Raw genomic sequence first — 20,723 nt, forward strand, 5'->3', positions numbered from 1 at the left:
GCATCTGTGCGTAGCTCACAGCCGATGGTTTCAAATACACCAGATGACGTAGGTAGAGCGACAGATAGAGGAAGAAGACGATGGGTCAGAGATTCACTTGTACAAGATGGCGTTGAGTGACTATTGCCGTTTGCGCGAGACAAACATGAGGGGAAGAACGTACAGACATGTTTTCTATCGGGACAAAAACACTGAGATGCGATCCGTAGATGTCATGGACATAGAAAAAAGAATGGACGAAAAAAATGACGCCCATTCATTCCTGTGGAAAGCTGCTCACTTGGCGCGGTCTCCATTAAGGATGCCACCATTTTTGGGTATGGCGAACACGGGAGGACTTACCGGATGTACAAATCTTCGCCTTCCTGAGCCCAATTCCCGAGCGACAAGTACGAAACAACACGAAAAAAGCCTTGATCTATGGAGACGGGACCCAAGCTGCTGTATGTGTTTCACTACGGCTCTTTTTAGCCGCGCACCCTCCCTCTCCTGCCAATAACTCGATTTTGGTGGGGTCTAAAATTATGCCCACAGACATTTTTTTTAATAGAGGATAATTATGAGTTCCTTCTCTTCCTCTCTCCGGTGCAGACAGATGTGCGTCCTCCACAGAGCTGGGTCTGTCTGACGTTCCTGTCTGTTATAGTGAAGGTTTTCAACGCCACCGTACTCTACGGGGGAATTGTTGGGTCTGTGTAAATCATAAATAAGTCATAGAGTGTGGTCTTTACCTACTCTGTAAAGTGTCCTGAGATAGTGGTTAGTGGTTGGCACTGTCGCCTCACAGCGAGAAGGTTCCAGGTTCGCATCCCGGCTGGGGCCCTTCTGTGTGGAGTTTGCATGTTGTCCCCGTGTCTGCGTGGGTTTTCTCCGGGTTCTCCGGTTTCCTCCCACAGTCCAAAGACGTGCAGGTGTTGGGTTCATTGATGACTCTAAATCACCCGTAGGTGTGAATGGTTGTCTGTCTCTGTTCGTCTCTATGTGTCCTGTGATAGACTGGCGTCCTGTCCAGGGTGGACCCCGCCTCACGCCCGATGTCAGCTGGGATCTGCTCCAGCACCCCCCGCGACCCCGAACCCGGGATAAGCAGTTAAAGATGAATGAATAAATGAATGAATAGAACGAAAGCAAACACTTAAAAAGGCTGTTCTGCTGCTGCTGCTGCTGTGATCATCGCATGTGCAATGTCCCTTTAGAGCAGCAGATGTCACCGTTACATCACGTCTCTAACGTTGAATCTCTGGGGAAAGAAATGAAATGAGAGTGAAACCAGCACAGAGCAGGTGCTGCTGTTACAGGAACTGAAGCCTGAAGGTAGTTTCTGTTCCCTTCTTCGGTTCTGCGACACTCCTCCTGCCTGGAAACTTAATTATGCTAATGAGGCGTTATTAAAACCACCTCGAGAGCCTCCAAAAAGATGCTGTGTGCATTTGAAGCAAGACAAATATAAAGTAGGAAAATCATTGCATTCATAAAAATGAAATTTGTGATAAATAAATAAAAACTACCTCCCATGAATGTGGAGCAAAACGCACCAACTGTCCTTTAAGTACGGAGCTTAAAGTGATGACTCAGTCCAACCCTGAGGGTGCAGGAACTACACGATGACGTCATGAACAACGCTACGTGCAAATCACTCAAAGATGTGTCTTTCGATATGAGAATGAAGCCGGGGGAAACAACCCTCAACGGCTTTAATCCTAACTGAACTCATCCTCACTTACTCATTTCTTAAAAGCCGTGGCGCCAAAATATTAACTGACCAACTGGTTTGAATACAAATCTGGTATTTTCTGATTTATGGAGTGATATCAAGAGTTATCTGTAAAAACCTTTCACTCTAATATGTCAACGAAATGAAACCACAGTATTGAACCTGGCTTTATTAAATATTCCCACTGTGGCTTTCTCTCTTTTTATTATTATTGTATTTGTATTTAATGTGTTTCTTTATCTTCTAAAGCATATTTTATTTGCTGTATATGAAAAACTTGACTTAGTTAGAAAAGGAAATGGTAGGTTACATGGAAATTATTGGTGGAAAGTACTTTCAGGATTAAGTGTGTTAGTGTGTGTGTGTGTGTGTGTGTGTGTGTGTGTGTGTCCTCAGTGAAGTGTATCAGTCTCTGCAGTAGCTTCCAGCTGCAGCAGTCAGTTCAGTTTCGGTTCAGTGTGACTGAGGGAGGTTTTTGTACGACGCTTTTTCACTGTGTGAACAGATCATATTTCAAAGCATCAAATTCCCCCTTACAGTAATAAACTGCTGCATCTTCAGTCTGGACTCCACTGATGGTCAGAGTGAAGGCAGAGTTTGATCCACTGCCTGAAAAACGACCTGGAATCCCTGATTGTCGAGTACTAGCAAGATAAATGAGCAGTTTAGGAGTTTCTCCATCTCTCTGTTGGTACCAGGCTAAAAGGTTGCCATTATAAACATCCTGACTGGTCCTACAGCTGATGGAGACGGAGCCTCCCAGAGCAGATCTCACTGCTCCAGGCTGAGTCACTGTGACCTGGCCTCTGGACTCTGAGGACACAGAGACAAAAACAGAAAGCAGCGTCACGGTTTTGCCCTCTTCATTTCAGAGGGACGGATGTTCACAGAGGAGAGGAGTTTGATTCTCTGGACTTTACCTGTGAAGCAGCAGCAGAGGAGAGTCCAGATGAGGACGGAGATCCAAGTCATGTTTTTGATGAGGAGGATTTCTGTGGCTTCTGTTGTCTTGAAGGACGGCTGTCAGTCATCCAGTGTTCAACCCTCAGGACTATAAACTCTCCCAGAGCACTGGAGCATGGTGCTGCTGATGCAAAGTGGCTCTCTATGGAAATGTGACGACGGACTCCAACAGGGACCTGGATCACTCTGATGATGCTGTTCATTAATGGATCAATCAGTTTATCAGGACGTGTTCATAGTTATTTTATACTGTTTGGGCATTATATGTCTTAACAAATTAAATTCACAATGCATTTTTCTATATTTATATATGTTACTGGAAAAAAAATTATATCAATTTGCAGCCACTGATCAACACTGGCCTCCTAACGACTGCGAGCAGAGACGCAGAACACACATGCAAACAAACAGAGTCAGTGAAGTGTGTTCCCCCTCAGTGCTGACAGCGTGGACCTACAGTTTACACATTTACATGGTCGTATGGTCTTTTGACAGTGATATATTTGATTTCCTCCCAGCAGTTAGAAAGCCTGATATGAATGATGTCATGTAAAAATAAGACACATAAGGCAAATAAAAATTACAGTCTAGGAAATAAACAAATATATATATTTATAAAGTAAGAGATGAAAACAACTCCAATATTATCTTTTATTTCTTTTACGTAGGGGAAATACTTGATTTAAATGACTTTATCTTAGGTCAGTGGGATATGGATTCATATCAAAATACTTTATGTACAGTTTAAAGTGATTGAGAGTACCCAGACACCCTTTTTAAACTTTGGATCTGATGCAGAACTGAAGAAAGTAATGACGATCGTGTGACATATAATAGGGTGTCATCTGCATACAGGCTGATTTTATTGTTAGTGTGAATGAAATGATGCCAAATATTCCTGATGAGATTATTGGGTAAAATAAGGAAATGTAATTATATTGTGGTGTTTATTACAATTTAATTTGTTAATAAAAAGTGATGAAGGTGTGAGACCGCTGAGGGGAAATGAAAAATGAGAAGAGATAGAATAATTTAATGTCGTGCAAATGATTGGATGGACAATCAACTTTGAATTCATTACCACAACTAGAGTGTGTAAGGTGTTAAGTATATTATACAAAATGAAGTGTGTGTGTGTTTGTGTGTGTGTGTGTGTGTGTGTGTGTGTGTGTGTCCTCAGTGAAGTGTATCAGTCTCTGCAGTAGCTTCCAGCTGCAGCAGTCAGTTCAGTTTCGGTTCAGTCTGACTGAGGGAGGTTTTTGTACGACGCTTTTTCACTGTGTGAACACGTACTGACTGTTGATGTAATGATAACTCTGACAGTAATAAACTGCTGCATCTTCAGTCTGAACTCCACTGATGGTCAGAGTGAAGGCGGAGTTTGATCCACTGCCTGAAAAACGACCTGGAATCCCTGATTGTCGAGTGCTAGCAAGATAAATGAGCAGTTTAGGAGTTTCTCCATTTCTCTGTTGGTACCAGTGTAAATAGTGGTATGGGCTGCTATAATAAACATCCTGACTGGTCCTACAGCTGATGGAGACGGAGCCTCCCAGAGCAGATCTCACTGCTCCAGGCTGAGTCACTGTGACCTGGCCTCTGGACTCTGAGGACACAGAGACAATAAACAGAAAGCAGCGTCACGGTTTTGCCGTCTTCATTTCAGAGGGACGGATGTTCACAGAGGAGAGGAGTTTGATTCTCTGGACTTTACCTGTGAAGCAGCAGCAGAGGAGAGTCCAGATGAGGACGGAGATCAAAGACATGTTTTTGATGAGGAGGATTTCTGTGGCTTCTGTTGTCATGAAGGACAGCTGTCAGTCATCCAGTGTTCAACCCTCAGGACTATAAACTCTCCCAGAGCACTGGAGCATGGTGCTGCTGATGCAAAGTGGCTCTCTATGGAAATGTGACGACTGACTCCAACAGGGACCTGGATCACTCTGATGATGCTGTTCATCAATGGATCAATCAGTTTATCAGGACGTGTTCATAGTTATTTTGTACTTTTTGGGCATTATATGTCTTAACAAATTAAATTCACAATGCATTTGGCTATATTTATATATGTTACTGCAATAAATTATATCAATTTGCAGCCACTGATCAACACTGGCCTCTTAACGGCTGCGAGCAGAGACGCAGGACACACATGCAAACACACAGAGTCAGTGAACTGTGTTCCCCCTCACTGCTGACAGCCTGGACCTACAGTTTACACATGTACACGGTCGTATGGTCTTTTGACAATGACATATTTGATTTCCTCCCAGCAGTTAGAAAGCCTGATATGAATGATGTCATGGAAAAATAAGACATATAAGGTAAATAAAAATTACAGTCTAGGAAATAAACAAATATATATATTTATAAAGTAAGTGATGAAAACAACTCCTATATTATCATTTATTCCTTTTACGTAGGGGAGATACTTTATTTAAATGACTTTATCTTAGGTCAGTGGGATATGGATTCATTTCAAAATACTTTATGTACAGTTTAAAGTGATTGAGAGTACCCAGACACCCTTTTTAAACTTTGGATCTGATGCATAACTGAAGAAAGAAATGACGATCGTGTGACATATAATAGGGTGTCATCTGCATACAGGCTGATTTTATTGTTAGTGTGAACGAAATGATGCCAAATATTCCTGATGAGATTATTGGGTAAAATAATGGAATGTGATTATATTGTGGTGTTTATTACAATTTAATTTGTTAATAAAAAGTGATGAAGGTGTGAGACCGCTGAGGGGAAATGAAAAATGAGAAGAGATAGAAGAATTTAATGTCGTGCAAATGATTGAATGTACAATCCTCTTTGAATTCATTATCACAACTAGAGTGTGAAAGGTGTTAAGGATATTATCCAAAATGAAGTGTGTGTGTTTGTGTGTGTGTGTGTGTGTGTGTGTGTCCTCAGTGAAGTGTATCAGTCTCTGCAGTAGTTTCCAGCTGCAGCAGTCAGTTCAGTTTCGGTTCAGTGTGACTGAGGGAGGTTTTTGTACGACGCTTTTTCACTGTGTGAACACGTGCTGACTGTTGATGACATGAAGACTCTGACAGTAATAAACTGCTGCATCTTCAGTCTGGACTCCACTGATGGTCAGAGTGAAGGCAGAGTTTGATCCACTGCCTGAAAAACGACCTGGAATCCCTGATTGTCGAGTGCTAGCAAGATAAATGAGCAGTTTAGGAGTTTCCCCATCTCTCTGTTGGTACCAGGCTAAATAGTTGCTATTATAAACGTTCTGACTGGTCCTACAGCTGATGGAGACGGAGCCTCCCAGAGCAGATCTCACTGCTCCAGGCTGAGTCACTGTGACCTGGCCTCTGGACTCTGAGGACACAGAGACAAAAACAGAAAGCAGCGTCACGGTTTTGCCGTCTTCATTTCAGAGGGACGGATGTTCACAGAGGAGAGGAGTTTGATTCTCTGGACTTTACCTGTGAAGCAGCAGCAGAGGAGAGTCCAGATGAGGACGGAGATCAAAGTCATGTTTTTGATGAGGAGGATTTCTGTGGCTTCTGTTGTCATGAAGGACGGCTGTCAGTCATCCAGTGTTCAACCCTCAGGACTATAAACTCTCCCAGAGCACTGGAGCATGGTGCTGCTGATGCAAAGTGGCTCTCTATGGAAATGTGACGCCTGACTCCAACAGGGACCTGGATCACTCTGATGATGCTGTTCATCAATGGATCAATCAGTTTATCAGGACGTGTTCATAGTTATTTTGTACTGTTTGGGCATTATATGTCTTAACAATAAAATTCACAATGCATTTGGCCATATTTATATATGTTACTGCAAAAAATGATATCAATTTGCAGCCACTGATCAACACTGGCCTCCTAACGACTGCGAGCAGAGAGGCAGGACACACATGCAAACACACAGAGTCAGTGAACTGTGTTCCCCCTCAGTGCTGACAGCGTGGACCTACAGTTTACACATGTACACGGTCGTATGGTCTTTTGACAGTGATATATTTGATTTCCTCCCAGCAGTTAGAAAGTCTGATATGAATGATGTCATGTAAAAATAAGACACATAAGGTAAATGAGAATTACAGTCTAGGAAATAAACAATTATATATATTTATAAAGTAAGGGATGAAAACAACTCCAAAATTATCTTTTATTTCTTTTACGTAGGGGAAATACTTGATTTAAATGACTTTATCTTAGGTCAGTGGGATATGGATTCATATCAAAATACTTTATGTACAGTTTAAAGTGATTGAGAGTACCCAGAAACCCTTTTTAAACTTTGGCTCTGATGCATAACTGAAGAAAGTAATGACGATCGTGTGACATATAAAAGGGTGTCATCTGCATACAGGCTGATTTTATTGTTAGTGTGAATGAAATGATGCCAAATATTCCTGATGAGATTATTGGGTTAAATAATGGAGTGTGATTATATTTTGGTGTTTATTACAATTTAATTTGTTCATAAAAAGTGATGAAGGTGTGAGACCGCTGAGGGGAAATGAAAAATGAGAAGAGATAGAAGAATTTAATGTCGTGCAAATGATTGAATGGACGATCCTCTTTGAATTCATTATCACAACTAGAGTGTGAAAGGTGTTAAGTATATTATACAAAATGAAGTGTGTTAGTGTGTGTGTGTGTGTGTGTGTGTGTGTGTGTGTGTGTGTGTGTGTGTGTGTGTGTGTGTCCTCAGTGAAGTGTATCAGTCTCTGCAGTAGCTTCCAGCTGCAGCAGTCAGTTCAGTTTCGGTTCAGTCTGACTGAGGGAGGTTTTTGTACGACGCTTTTTCACTGTGTGAACACCACCTGACTGTTGATGTAATGATAACTCTGACAGTAATAAACTGCTGCATCTTCAGTCTGGACTCTGCTGATGGTCAGAGTGAAGGCAGAGTTTGATCCACTGCCTGAAAAACGACCTGGAATCCCTGATTGTCGATTGCTCGTAGCATAGATGAGCAGTTTAGGAGTTTCTCCATCTCTCTGTTGGTACCAGGCTAAATAGTTGCCATTATAAACATCCTGACTGGTCCTACAGCTGATGGAGACGGAGCCTCCCAGAGCAGATCTCACTGCTCCAGGCTGAGTCACTGTGACCTGGCCTCTGGACTCTGAGGACACAGAGACAAAAACAGAAAGCAGCGTCACGGTTTTGCCGTCTTCATTTCAGAGGGACGGATGTTCACAGAGGAGAGGAGTTTGATTCTCTGGACTTTACCTGTGAAGCAGCAGCAGAGGAGAGTCCAGATGAGGACGGAGATCAAAGTCATGTTTTTGATGAGGAGGATTTCTGTGGCTTCTGTTGTCATGAAGGACGGCTGTCAGTCATCCAGTGTTCAACCCTCAGGACTATAAACTCTCCCAGAGCACTGGAGCATGGTGCTGCTGATGCAAAGTGGCTCTCTATGGAAATGTGACGACTGACTCCAACAGGGACCTGGATCACTCTGATGATGCTGTTCATCAATGGATCAATCAGTTCATCAGAGTATTGATCAGGAATGTGTCAGAGCTCATTTGTTTGAGTCTTTGGTTTGAGTTTGATGGACGATTGTTCTTCCAGAAGATTTTGTCCATGTCCTCAAATTTACTACCACACAAATCAACAACAATGTGGGACAATTTTAAACAAATATATGATATTTTCATTCATCATAATCTACAATAAACTTGTGTTTTGGTAAAATTTCTTCACATTTGTCAGATTTATTTAAGTTTTTCATCCTTTTTCAATTGATTTTACTGTAAGAGAAATTAATATTGTTTGTAGATGTTTAACATTTGAAACAGAAATGTTAAATACATATTTATAGTTATGTAGTAACTGGTTAAGATGTTAAAAGCAGATTCACAAGCTGGGTAAACTGGGAATGTGTCTGTTGAGTTTGTTTGTGTCAAAGTCAGAGAGCCGTGTCTCTCTACGGTGAGAGGTTTTTGTACGGCGGCTCAATGACTTTGTATCACTGTGGTACACGTTCGGTGGAGGAACCAGACTGGATGTTGGAAGTAAGTCCAATGTGTTAGAAACTTATCATTTTAACATCTGTATTTCTTTTATTTCTGTTTTATTTTGCATGCAAGGACCAAAAAGTTACATTTCATACAAATATTTTGCACAAAGAGACAAAATTCACTTCAGGAAAATAACGTGAAAAACTTGTTGTAATGAAAGTAAAACGTTAAACTAGAGAATAAATCATTATTTCCAGGTTTTAATGGTAAAGTTGCATCTTGAGGGCTTGTAGCTTTGGTTCAGTGTGTCAAAGTCAGAGAGCCGTGTCTCTCTACGGTGAGAGGTTTTTGTACGGCGGCTCAATGACTTTGTATCACTGTGGTTGACTTTTGGTGGAGGAACCAGACTGGATGTTGGAAGTAAGTTTCTGCTCGAATATAAAATATCGTATCATCTGCAAACATTTGACTTTCTGTCTCTGAAGCATTTGTAGTAGATGTAAGTTTCCGTTGGACTGATCTAAATCACTTTATAGACTCGGTTTGATTCTTCTTTTCTCCTGTTGAACCTTGAAGCTGAACTCAAAGCAGCTTCACTGAACTTCTCTTTAACCCTCCTGTTGCCCTCAAATTTCACTAACACCATTTATTCTTCGGGTCAATTTGACCGTAGCGTTTTAAACATCTCGAAAATTATCATAATCAATGTGTGACTCAAGTTAAGTCGGGTACTTTATGTATTTATTTAACAAAATGAAAAATATCACTGATGTTAAACTGCATGGAGGGATTTCTGTGTGTGTGTTTTAAAGTAAGTCTGTTATTTTAAGTGCTATTTTGTGTTATTTGTAACATCTGGAATGAAAGTAACGTCCGTTATCAAGGACAGCAGCATGAATTTGACCTCATATAATATTTGAATTGTAAAATAGACCATAATAATAATGATTAAATCATCCAGATTATCAAACTGACCCAAAGGAACACCGATGCAACAACTACATGTACGATAAGAACAATAAAAATATATATAATCATGATAATTTTAGTTTTTTTATGCGTTGTCCCCATAAAATGAGGAAAAGTCACGAATATGAAGCAAAAAAACAACAAAAAGACGTCATTATTTAGAGATGTTAAACATTAAATGGGGTCAAATTGACCCTTAGGAGAACAGGAGAGTTAAACGTTTCATTTCGTCTGTAAAATGTGAACAGCTTGAACTGTAGGAACGATTAACGAACAGCACTCGTACTTTAAACGTATTTTCAAACTTCCTCGTTATAAACAGTTTTGAAGATGATCCAAATAGTTTGAAACACTGAGAATGAGCAGTTTTCTGTCGCTGTTTGGTTTTTAAATCTGTCGTAGGAACATTTTGAAATATGGTTGTCAGTGATTTTTGGCTGATAATGTCCTTTAACGGTGGATCTGATGAACTTTTGGGCTGTTGTACAAATATATTGTAGTGTTTTCTTTAAATTGAGTTTATCATAAAGATCTTTTCTCTTGTATTTTGAAACATATGATATTTTGTTCCCAGTGTAGTTTGATGTGTTCCAGGTCGTTCTGTTTGATGATTCTCTCCGTGCTGATTTGCATGAGAGGCGTCTTAAAGGGAAGTGAAACACTGTGTGAGTGAGTGACTGGTGGAGCAGAAACACCATCTGACAGAAACTCCTTAAAGGGGAAAATCATCTCTCACACAGTAAAGGTGTCCAAGTGTGTGGTGTGTGATTGACAGCTGTGTGGTCCCCGTCCTCTAAGCTGATTGGTGTCTCTCCTAGGTGATGTCCATCCCACCCTGACGGTGCTGCCCCCCTCCAGTGAGGAGCTGAAGCAGGGGAAGGCCACGCTCATGTGCCTGGCCAACAAGGGCTTCCCCTCAGACTGGAGTCTGGCCTGGAAGGTGGACGGCAGCAGCAGCATCGCCTGGGAGGAGAGCAGGAGCCCCGGGGTGCTGGAGAAGGACGGCCTCTACAGCTGGAGCAGCACCCTGAGGCTCCCTGCAGACCAGTGGAGGAAGGTGGGCTCTGTGACCTGTGAGGCCACCCAGGGCTCCCAGACTCCGCTCTCAGAGACACTGATGAGAGACCAGTGTCCCCAGTCCTGATCTGACTCACTGGGACGACTGGTTTCACTCTGGTTCTGCTCCGTCTGCTCTCTGAAACCATCTCTCTCTTTGATTTCACGTGTTTCAATAACAACATTTACCAGCTTGTTGCAGCTTTTCAATATTATTTCACTGTTTCCAGATAATAAAGAGGTGTTCATCAAATCAGTTGGTTTCATGTTCGTTATTATCAAAGTGTCTTAACACATGTTTTCTTAATGGTGTCAGTGATTTAATGAAAACCTGAGAATAAGAACTGAGCTGATGAACATGTTGGATATTCTCAAATGTACATTTTGAAATATAAAGCGGTATATTATCAGCATAGAGAGAAATCGAATCAGTGTGATCTACAAATTTAGCCCAGCAAATATTTACATTAATTTCTTGCTTAGGAACTATGAACAAAAATAAAGAGATGACAAAATGAAGTAATTAAAATGTAACTGACTTACATTTGACATGAATCCATTTTTGATTTAAATCATAAAATTAATTTGTTTGATTCAATGCAAAACACATAAAAACCTAAAATATGCTGTAGACATGATTGTGAATTATTACGTGAATGACATTTAATTGTATTTACATACAATTGTAAATTGTAATATACAATAAAAATATTTACAGTTAGTGTTCATGCGTGATCATACTCTAAACTTATCACAGTATTAAAGTCATACTTCAACAGAAGTTTGCTTTGATGAGCAGCAGAAAGGTTTCACTTCTTTTAACGTTATTGCATTAATCATGTAAATTACTTACATGCATTATACTTAGTGTAAACATGTTCAAACTGAATTATCATACATTTAATATTTGTTCAGTAAAATCCCTGTGTTTTTAGTTTCAGTGCAGCTGTAGAGTCAGATCAGTTCCTCTCCAGCTGAGGGAGGTTTTTGTACGACGTTGTATCACTGTGTGAACGGGAAGCTGTAACTATGCTGACAGTAGTAAACTCCTGAGTCTTCAGTCTGAACTCCTCTGATGGTCAAAGTGAAGTCAGTCCCAGATCCACTTCCACTGAAACGATCTGAAACTCCAGACTGACGATTTGAAACTGCATAAATCAGGAGTTTAGGAGCTTCTCCAGGTTTCTGAAGGTACCAGTGGAGAGAGCTACTACCAGCATTTGAACTGGCTTTACATCTGATAGAGACAGTCTGTCCTGGAACAACAGACTGAGCTCCAGGAGACTGAGTCAGGATGATTTCTCCTGATGAACCTGAAAACATGAACAAGAGCAGACGGGTTATTGAGACTGGAGGTTGGAGAAAGACGATCAACATCCAAACAGAAGAGTGTCATTTCTTTAACATGGAGAATAGATGGAAGAAGGTAAATGCTCTTTGTTCCAGAGTTTCTCCATCACAGCAGAACATCATCGTGGTGAACCTGGTTGCATCCTGAAGCAAAGCTTTCACAAGAGAGTCTCACCCTGAACAAGGAGCCCCAGGGTGGCCAGCAGTAGAGTCAGTGACATCATCATTGTGCTGCCGGCGTGTAAGTGTCTCGGAAAGGCCTGGACAGCCACTGATCAACACTGGCCTCTTAACGGCTGCGAGCACAGAGGCAGGAAACATATGCAAACACACAGAGTCAGTGAACTGGAGCTGTCCTCAACACATCAGGCTGTTTCCTCCTCACTGCTGCGACAACTCACTATTTAAATCAGCCTCATGGGGATTCACACAAACTTATCATCACTGTAGAAATTCATCTTTTAGGTAAATGTGTCATTAACAAACCTTTTTTGAAGTTTAATGAATGTTTTGAAGCAGCTAACTGGATTTTACAGAACATTAAATTCAGTTGTTTGACTCAAAACAACACTGAGACAACCTTTGCAAAAGCAGTGAATTACCTCAGAATGAACAGGAATGACGGAAAATTTAAATGTTGAAGTGCTGTCATTGATACTGTGAGCTACAATAAACTTAAACATATCCTGTAAATATGTGCTCACTTGTGTTATAGTGTTAAACTGACTCAGTCCTGATCTGTCAGGCGGAGATGATGTTGTCTCACTCGCTGAAATTCATCAGTTTCTATTAATTTAACCTTTGGGGTCCCACAGGGCTCCATCCTGGGTCCTCTGTTGTTTAGTTTTAATATGCCACTGTTGCTTCATAGTAGCTCACATGGGATTTATCTCTCTTTTGTATGTACATGATACATAACTGGACATTTTCAAGCCCTTTAACAATCTCTATCTTGTCAAAAACATTGTTGATTGTTGTCTTTATAATCAGTTCTTGAAAGTCACAAACGATTTTGAGCAGCTAAACAGAGATTAGAGTAAAGTTCTCATTGTTGGAGCATCTTAAACTCTCAGACAGTAAATGTAAAGAACATTGTTGATGATCTTGATATACTGTTTGAGTTCAAACCTAAATCTGAACACAAACACTGATTCAGTGACATGTACTGTATGAATTGCGTCACAGAATCCATCATGTTTATGACAGCGTCAGTGTTTCTTCCACAGAAAACATTTGTCACATTTGTCGTTATGGAGCTTCAGTGTCCTGAGAGATGAAGGTGATTTGTGGACATTGATGTTTCATATACAGTGAATTTGGTTTGTGTCTCTCCATCAGTGGATCCGACTCTGCTGTTGTTGTGTTTTGAATGATCTGATTGGGCTTCTTCACTGGAACTGTTCTCTCCATTTGATGCAACTTTCAGGTTGTTGAGGTGGACTGTTTGAACGTCAGGAGGAATCTGTGTGTGTGTGTGTGTGTGTGTGTGTGTGTGTGTGTGTGTGTGTGCGTGTGTGTGTGTGTGTGTGTGTGTGTGTGTGTGTGTGTGTGTGTGTGTGTGTGTCCTCAGTGAAGTGTATCAGTCTCTGCAGTAGCCTCCAGCTGCAGCAGTCAGTTCAGTTTCTGTTCAGTCTGACTGAGGGAGGTTTTTGTACGACGCTTTTTCACTGTGTGAACACCCACAGACTGTTGATGTGATGTTCACTCTGACAGTAATAAACTGCTGCATCTTCAGTCTGGACTCCACTGATGGTCAGAGTGAAGGCAGAGTTTGATCCACTGCCTGAAAAACGACCTGGAATCCCTGATTTTCGATTGCTCGTAGCATAAATGAGCAGTTTAGGAGTTTCTCCATCTCTCTGTTGGTACCAGGCTAAACGGTTGCTACCATAAACATCCTGACTGGTCCTACAGCTGATGGAGACGGAGCCTCCCAGAGCAGATCTCACTGCTCCAGGCTGAGTCACTGTGACCTGGCCTCTGGACTCTGAGGACACAGAGACAAAAACAGAAAGCAGCGTCACGGTTTTGCCGTCTTCATTTCAGAGAGACGGACGTTCACAGAGGAGAGGAGTTTGATTCTCTGGACTTTACCTGTGAAGCAGCAGCAGAGGAGAGTCCAGATGAGGACGCAGATCAAAGTCATGTTTTTGATGAGGAGGATTTCTGTGGCTTCTGTTGTCATGAAGGACAGCTGTCAGTCATCCAGTGTTCAACCCTCAGGACTATAAACTCTCCCAGAGCACTGGAGCATGGTGCTGCTGATGCAAAGTGGCTCTCTATGGAAATGTGACGACTGACTCCAACAGGGACCTGGATCACTCTGATGATGCTGTTCATCAATGGATCAATCAGTTTATCAGGATGTGTTCATTGTTATTTTATACTATTTGGGCATTATATGTCTTAACAATAAAGTTCACAATGCATTTGGCTATATTTATATATGTTACTGCAAAAAATGATATCAATTTGCAGCCACTGATCAACACTGGCCTCTTAACGGCTGCGAGCAGAGACGCAGGACACACATGCAAACACACAGAGTCAGTGAACTGTGTTCCCCCTCAGTGCTGACAGCGTGGACCTACAGTTTACACATTTACATGGTCGTATGGTCTTTTGACAATGATATATTTGATTTCCTCCCAGCAGTTAGAAAACCTGATATGAATGATGTTATGTAAAAATAAGACACATAAGGCAAATAAAAATTACAGTCTAGGAAATAAACAAATATATATATTTATAAAGTAAGAGATGAAAACAATTCCAAAATTATCTTTTATTTCTTTTACGTAGGGGAAATACTTTATTTAAATGACTTTATCTTAGGTCAATGGGATATGGATTCATATCAAAATACTTTATGTACAGTTTAAAGTGATTGAGAGTACCCAGACACACTTTTTAAACTTTGGATCTGATGCATAACTGAAGAAAGTAATGACGATCGTGTGACATATAATAGGGTGTCATCTGCATACAGGCTGATTTTATTGTTAGTGTGAATGAAATGATGCCAAATATTCCCTGATGAGATTATTGGGTAAAATAATGAAATGTAATTATATTGTGGTGTTTATTACAATTTAATTTGTTAATAAAAAGTGATGAAGGTGTGAGACTGCTGAGGGGAAAATGAAAAATGAGAAGAGATAGAAGAATTTAATGTCGTGCAAATGATTGAATGGACAATCCTCTTTGAATTCATTATCACAACTAACGTGTGTAAGGTGTTAAGGATATTATACAAAATGAAGTGTGCGTGTTTGTGTGTGTGTGTGTGTGTGTGTGTGTGTGTGTGTGTGTGTGTGTGTGTGTGTGTGTCCTCAGTGAAGTGTGTCAGTCTCTGCAGTAGCTTCCAGCTGCAGCAGTCAGTTCAGTTTCGGTTCAGTTTGACTGAGGGAGGTTTTTGTACGACGCTTTTTCACTGTGTGAACACCCACTGACTGTTGATGTAATGAAAACTCTGACAGTAATAAACTGCTGCATCTTCAGTCTGGACTCCACTGATGGTCAGAGTGAAGGCAGAGTTTGATCCACTGCCTGAAAAACGACCTGGAATCCCTGATTGTCGATTGCTAGTAACATAAATGAGCAGTTTAGGAGTTTCTCCATCTCTCTGTTGGTACCAGGCTAAACGGTGGTATGGGCTGCTATAATAAACATCCTGACTGGTCCTGCAGCTGATGGAGACGGAGCCTCCCAGAGCAGATCTCACTGCTCCAGGCTGAGTCACTGTGACCTGGCCTCTGGACTCTGAGGACACAGAGACAAAAACAGAAAGCAGCGTCACGGTTTTGCCGTCTTCATTTCAGAGGGACGGATGTTCACAGAGGAGAGGAGTTTGATTCTCTGGACTTTACCTGTGAAGCAGCAGCAGAGGAGAGTCCAGATGAGGACGGAGATCAAAGTCATGTTTTCGATGAGGAGGATTTCTGTGGCTTCTGTTGTCATGAAGGACGGCTGTCAGTCATCCAGTGTTCAACCCTCAGGACTATAAACTCTCCCAGAGCACTGGAGCATGGTGCTGATGATGCAAAGTGGCTCTCTATGGAAATGTGACGCCTGACTCCAACAGGGACCTGGATCACTCTGATGATGCTGTTCATCAATGGATCAATCTGCTGATCAGAGTATTGATCAGGAATGTGTCAGAGCTCATTTGTTTGAGTCTTTGGTTTGAGTTTGATGGACGATCGTTCTTCCACAAGATTTTGTCCATGTCCTCAAATTCCCTACAACACAAATCAACATCAACGTGGGACAATTTTAAACAAATATATGATATTTTCATTCATCATAATCTACAATAAACATGTGTTTTGGTAAAATTTCTTTACATTTGTCAGATTTATTGGAGTTTTTCATCCTTTTTCAATTGATTTTACTGTAAGAGAAATTAATATTGTTTTTAGATGTTTAACATTTGAAACAGAAATTGTTAAATACATATTTATAGTTATGTAGTAACTGGTTAAAATGTTAAAAGCAGATTCAAAAACTGGGTAAACTGGGAATGTGTCTGTTGAGTTTGTTTGTGTCAAAGTCAGAGAGCCGTGTCTCTCTACGGTGAGAGGTTTTTGTACGGCGGCTCAATGACTTTGTATCACTGTGGTACACGTTCGGTGGAGGAACCAGACTGGATGTTGGAAGTAAGTCAAATGTGTTAAAAACGTATCATTTTAACATCTGTATTTCTTTTATTTCTGTTATATTTTGCATGCAAGGACCAAAAAGTTACATTTCATACAAATATTTTGCACAAAGAGACAAAATTCACTTCGGGAAAAGAATTTTAAAAACTTGTTGTAATGAAAGTAAAACGTTAAACTAGAGAATAAATCGTTATTTCAAGGTTTTAATGGTAAAGTTGCATCTTGAGGGCTTGTAGCTTTGGTTCAGTGTGTCAAAGTCAGAGAGCCGTGTCTCTCTACGGTGAGAGGTTTTTGTACGGCGGCTCAATGACTTTGTATCACTGTGGTTGACTTTTGGTGGAGGAACCAGACTGGATGTTGGAAGTAAGTTTCTGCTCGAATATAAAATATCGTATCATCTGCAAACATTTGACTTTCTGTCTCTGAAGCATTTGTAGTAGATGTAAGTTTCCGTTGGACTGATCTAAATCACTTTATAGACTCGGTTTGATTCTTCTTTTCTCCTGTTGAACCTTGAAGCTGAACTCAAAGCAGCTTCACTGAACTTCTCTTTAACCCTCCTGTTGCCCTCAAATTTTACTAACACCATTTATTCTTGGGGTCGATTTGACCGTAGCATTTTAAACATCTCGAAAATTATCATAATCAATGTGTGACTCAAGTTAAGTCGGGTACTTTATGTATTTATTGAACAAAATGAAAAATATCACTGATGTTAAACTGCATGGAGGGATTTCTGTGTGTGTGTTTTACAGTAAGTCTGTTATTTTAAGTGCTATTTTGTGTTATTTGTAACATCTGGAATGAAAGTAACGTCCGTTATCAAGGACAGCAGCATGAATTTGACCTCATATAATATTTGAATTGTAAAATAGACAATAAAAATAATGATTAAATCATCCAGATTATCAAACTGACCCAAAGGAGCACCAATGCGACAAGTACATGTATATGTATGTATGTGTATATATATATAATCATGCCAATTTGAGTTTTTTTATGCCTTGTCCCCATAAAATTAGGAAAAGTCACGAATATAAAGCAAAAAAACAAAAAAAAATGTCATTACTTAGAGATGTTAAACATTAAATGGGGTCAAATTGACCCTTAGGAGAACAGGAGGGTTAAACGTTTCATTTCGTCTGTAAAATGTGAACAGCTCGAACTGTAGGAACGATTAAAGAACAACACTCGTACTTTAAACGTATTTTCAAACGTCCTCGTTATAAACAGTTTTGAAGATGATCCAAATAGTTTGAAACACTGAGAATGGGCAGTTTTCTGTCGCTGTTTGGTTTTTAAATCTGTCGTAGGAACATTTTAAAGATGGTTGTCAGTGGTTTTTGGCTGATAATGTCCTTTAACGGTGGATCTGATGAACTTTTGGGCTGTTGTACAAATATATTGTAGTGTTTTCTTTAAATTGAGTTCATCATAAAGATCTTTTCTCTTGTATTTTGAAACATATGATATTTTATTCCCAGTGTAGTTTGATGTGTTCCAGGTCGTTCTGTTTGATGATTCTCTCCGTGCTGATTTGCATGAGAGGCGTCTTAAAGGGAAGTGAAACACTGTGTGAGTGAGTGACTGGTGGAGCAGAAACACCATCTGACAGAAACTCCTTAAAGGAGAAAACCATCTCTCACACAGTAAAGGTGTCCAAGTGTGTGGTGTGTGATTGACAGCTGTGTGGTCCCCGTCCTCTAAGCTGATTGGTGTCTCTCCTAGGTGATGTCCATCCCACCCTGACGGTGCTGCCCCCCTCCAGTGAGGAGCTGAAGCAGGGGAAGGCCACGCTCATGTGCCTGGCCAACAAGGGCTTCCCCTCAGACTGGAGTCTGGCCTGGAAGGTGGACGGCAGCAGCAGCATCGCCTGGGAGGAGAGCAGGAGCCCCGGGGTGCTGGAGAAGGACGGCCTCTACAGCTGGAGCAGCACCCTGAGGCTCCCTGCAGACCAGTGGAGGAAGGTGGGCTCTGTGACCTGCGAGGCCACCCAGGGCTCCCAGACTCCGCTCTCAGAGACACTGATGAGAGACCAGTGTCCCCAGTCCTGATCTGACTCACTGGGACGACTGGTTTCACTCTGGTACTGCTCCGTCTGCTCTCTGAAACTCTTTCTGTCTTTTCAGACCAAAAGTTTTAAACAGTGATATTTTCTTTCTTATACTAATGCTGATGGTGTTTACCTGTTTCCAATAATAAAGATGATTTCATTCAAACTGTTTCGGAAGATTTTATTATTACCCATATCTATTTAACATCCTTAGTGTCACAGTTGGGTCATCCAGCCCTCAGTAGTTTTCCATTGATCCTGCCTCTGCCCCACTCAGCCCGTCAGCCACACCCACCTCGTCAGCTCACTCTCCTCACCTGTGCACACAGCTGCCTCTCATCACATGCAATCAGCCCAGCACATAATCACCAGCTCCACTCTCACTCCTTTGCCAGATTGTTCTATGCCATGCGAGACTTTCCAGCGCTCTTCTGCGTGTCTTCCCCGTACCGACCTCGCCTGTCCCTGATTCCCTGCTTCGTCTGCATCCTGGTGAATCGACCCAGCCTTCTGCCCCCGACCAAGAGTTCAGCGTCTCCTCTCCTGATTCCTGTTTGCTGTTTTCTGAACTGTCGGCCTGAGTCTGAGTAAACCGTTGAGCTTTACCACTGTTTCTGAGTCCTTTGTACTGCAATTGGGTCCATACACCACCCGTTACACTGAGCTTTTTAACTCATATAGAGTTTATTGAAGGAAATGTTATTTTTAGCTTTAGCAGGGGACCCCAAACTTCCCTTTCCCGGGCCACATTAACCAGTTCTAACTGGGGGATCCTGAGGCGTTCCCAGGCCAGTGTGGAGATCTAATCTCTCCACCTGGTCCTGGGTCTTCCCTGAGGCCTCCTCCCAGCTGGACGTGCCTGGAACACCTCCCTAGGGAGGCGCCCAGGGTTCATCCTTACCAGATGATCCTGAACCACCTCAACTGGCTCCTTTCAACGCAAAGGAGCAGCGGCTCTACTCCGAGTTCCTCCCGGATGCTGAACTTCTCCCCCTCTCTCTAAGGGAGACTCCAGCCCCCCTCCTGAGGAAACACATTTCAGACGCTTGGACCTGGACCTGGTTCTTTGGGTACTGACCCAGCTTTCATGACCACAGGTGAGGTTAGGAACCAGGACTGAGCGGTAGATTGAGAGCTTTGCCTTCCTCAGCTCTCTTTTGGTCACAACGGTGCGGTAGAGCGACTGCAGCTCCGCCCCCGCTGCTCCGATTCTCCGGCCAAACTCACGCTCCATCGTCCCCTCACTCGTGAACATGATCCAGAGGTACTTGAACTCTTTCACTTGGGGTCAGGACTCGTTCCCTACCTGGAGTAACAATCCACCGGTTTCCTCTCTATAAGAGGCAATTTTATTATAATATTCATCATTAACTCAGTAAATAAGACATGATAATGAATTCATTTTTTCAGCCCTTTAAATAAATCTCTAACACTTCCAATGCAGTTTAAAAACATTAGAAAAATACATTTAATCAGAACAAAGAGATATGAGACGAAGGTTTTTACTAAAATCCTTAATTTTTTTAATGTTACATTCAAGTTTTGTTTCGCAAACAAAAAGGAGACATTTAATTGTTCTATATTTACAAACTAAACAAATAAAGTTATTAAAGATGTGAAATTACTTTGAACGTGTTGAAATATAAAAGACACTCAGTGTTGTTGAAGAAATTATCACAGTCTGATTTCTTAACTATGAATGAAATATTCATGATTTAGTAAAAGTTTAGTGATCCTTTTCAACACTTTTGGCCTCATTTATCAATCTTGCGTGAAAACGGGCGCAGATCTGAGCGCAGAATTGGTTGTAGGAAAGGACCCACGTGTGATTTATGAAACATTCGTATCTGACCAATCTCAGCGTACGAATGAGCGGGCCTTGATAAATGCGGCGGCTGAATTCGATCGTCTTTAACATGTTACGCCCCTAAATATTCCTGGTTCGGAGGCCTCGCCCACTGAGGTCAAACACGGAGAGGAAGAACGCTGGTTAGAAACTTTTCCGACACA

General features: G+C 41.4%; 2 gene segments (V, D, J or C); both read left to right on the plus strand.

Moving 5' to 3' along the window:
* Positions 1–8,646: 8,646 nt before the first annotated feature.
* On the plus strand, positions 8,647–10,800 carry LOC310955987 (Ig kappa-b4 chain C region-like). The segment is given in 2 exons: positions 8,647–8,678; positions 10,412–10,800.
* Positions 10,801–16,625: 5,825 nt separating this feature from the next.
* On the plus strand, positions 16,626–18,879 carry LOC310955631 (Ig kappa-b4 chain C region-like). The segment is given in 2 exons: positions 16,626–16,657; positions 18,389–18,879.
* Positions 18,880–20,723: the final 1,844 nt, after the last annotated feature.

Source organism: Echiichthys vipera (assembly GCF_963691815.1).
Source record: "Echiichthys vipera genome assembly, chromosome: 13".
Taxonomy (NCBI): domain Eukaryota; kingdom Metazoa; phylum Chordata; class Actinopteri; order Perciformes; family Trachinidae; genus Echiichthys; species Echiichthys vipera.